Source organism: Musa acuminata, unplaced genomic scaffold (assembly GCF_036884655.1).
Source record: "Musa acuminata AAA Group cultivar baxijiao unplaced genomic scaffold, Cavendish_Baxijiao_AAA HiC_scaffold_1136, whole genome shotgun sequence".
NCBI classification, from domain to species: domain Eukaryota; kingdom Viridiplantae; phylum Streptophyta; class Magnoliopsida; order Zingiberales; family Musaceae; genus Musa; species Musa acuminata.
Window position 1 is genome coordinate 6580001 of NW_027021348.1, and position 2500 is coordinate 6582500.

The window sequence follows — 2500 nt, forward strand, 5'->3', positions numbered from 1 at the left end:
CGGGCCAAAACTGGCCATTTTTGGCTGCGCGAGCGAGCGGCGAACAGCGAGCGAAGCGAGAGGCAGCACCGTCCCTGCTATACGAAAGCCCCATCCAGCCCTGTGCCACCCGGGGGGTTCCAGGGTGCTGAGATGGCTGACATTTTGCTCCGCTCACGACGGTCACCGCGCGACGCAAGAACAGGCCAAAAACTGGCCAAACCGGCCCAAAAACGGGCCAAAACTGGCCATTTTTGGCTGCGCGAGCGAGCGGCGAGCGGCGGACAGCGAGCGAAGCGAGAGGCAGCACCGTCCCTGCTATACGAAAGCCCCATCCAGCCCTGTGCCACCCGGGGGGTTCCAGGGTGCTGAGATGGCTGTCATTTTGCTCCGCTCACGACGGTCACCGTGCAACGCAAGAACAGGCCAAAAACTGGCCAAAACGGCCCAAAAACGGGCCAAAACTGGCCATTTTTGGCTGCGCGAGCGAGCGGCGAGCGGCGGACAGCGAGCGAAGCGAGAGGCAGCACCGTCCCTGCTATACGAAAACCCCATCCAGCCCTGTGCCACCCGGGGGGTTCCAGGGTGCTGAGATGGCTGTCATTTTGCTCCGCTCACGATGGTCACCGCGCAACGCAAGAACAGGCCAAAAACTGGCCAAAACGGCCCAAAAACGGGCCAAAACTGGCCATTTTTGGCTGCGCGAGCGAGCGGCGAGCGGCGGACAGCAAGCGAAGCGAGAGGCATCACCGTCCCTGCTATACGAAAGCCCCATCCAGCCCTGTGCCACCCGGGGGGTTCCAGGGTGCTGAGATGGCTGACATTTTGCTCCGCTCAAGATGGTCACCGCGCAACGCAAAAACAGGCCAAAAACTGGCCAAAACGGGCCAAAACTGGCCATTTTTGGCTGCGCGAGCGAGCGGCGAGCGGCGAACAGCGAGCGAAGCGAGAGGCAGCACCGTCCCTGCTATACGAAAGCCCCATCCAGCCCTGTGCCACCCGGGGGGTTCCAGGGTGCTGAGATGGCTGACATTTTGCTCCGCTCACGACGGTCACCGTGCGACGCAAGAACAGGCCAAAAACAGGCCAAAAACTGGCCAAAACGGGCCAAAACTGGCCATTTTTGGCTGCGCGAGCGAGCGGCGAGCGGCGGACAGCGAGCGAAGCGAGAGGCAGCACCGTCCCTGCTATACGAAAGCCCCATCCAGCCCTGTGCCACCCGGGGGGTTCCAGGGTGCTGTGATGGCTGACATTTTGCTCCGCTCACGACGGTCACCGCGCGACGCAAGAACAGCCCAAAAACTGGCCAAAACGGCCCAAAAACGGGCCAAAACTGGCCATTTTTGGCTGCGCGAGCGAGCGGCGAGCGGCGGACAGCAAGCGAAGCGAGAGGCAGCACCGTCCCTGCTATACGAAAGCCCCATCCAGCCCTGTGCCACCCGGGGGGTTCCAGGGTGCTGAGATGGCTGACATTTTGCTCCGCTCACGACGGTCACCGCGCGACGCAAGAACAGCCCAAAAACAGGCCAAAACGGCCCAAAAACGGGCCAAAACTGGCCATTTTTGGCTGCGCGAGCGAGCAGCGAGCGGCGGACAGCGAGCGAAGCGAGAGGCATCACCGTCCCTGCTATACGAAAGCCCCATCCAGCCCTGTGCCACCCGGGGGGTTCCAGGGTGCTGAGATGGCTGACATTTTGCTCCGCTCACGACGGTCACCGCGCGACGCAAGAACAGCCCAAAAACAGGCCAAAACGGCCCAAAAACGGGCCAAAACTGGCCATTTTTGGCTGCGCGAGCGAGCAGCGAGCGGCGGACAGCGAGCGAAGCGAGAGGCATCACCGTCCCTGCTATACGAAAGCCCCATCCAGCCCTGTGCCACCCGGGGGGTTCCAGGGTGCTGAGATGGCTGACATTTTGCTCCGCTCAAGATGGTCACCGCGCAACGCAAAAACAGGCCAAAAACTGGCCAAAACGGGCCAAAACTGGCCATTTTTGGCTGCGCGAGCGAGCGGCGAGCGGCGGACAGCGAGCGAAGCGAGAGGCAGCACCGTCCCTGCTATACGAAAGCCCCATCCAGCCCTGTGCCACCCGGGGGGTTCCAGGGTGCTGAGATGGCTGACATTTTGCTCCGCTCACGACGGTCACCGCGCGACGCAAGAACAGCCCAAAAACTGGCCAAAACGGCCCAAAAACGGGCCAAAACTGGCCATTTTTGGCTGCGCGAGCGAGCGGCGAGCGGCGAGCGGCGGACAACGAGCGAAGCGAGAGGCAGCACCATCCCTGCTATACGAAAGCCCCATCCAGCCCTGTGCCACCCGGGGGGTTCCAGGGTGCTGAGATGGCTGACATTTTGCTCCGCTCACGACGGTCACCGCGCGACGCAAGAACAGCCCAAAAACAGGCCAAAACGGCCCAAAAACGGGACAAAACTGGCCATTTTTGGCTGCGCGAGCGAGCGGCGAGCGGCGGACAGCGAGCGAAGCGAGAGGCAGCACCGTCCCTGCTATACGAAAGCCCCATC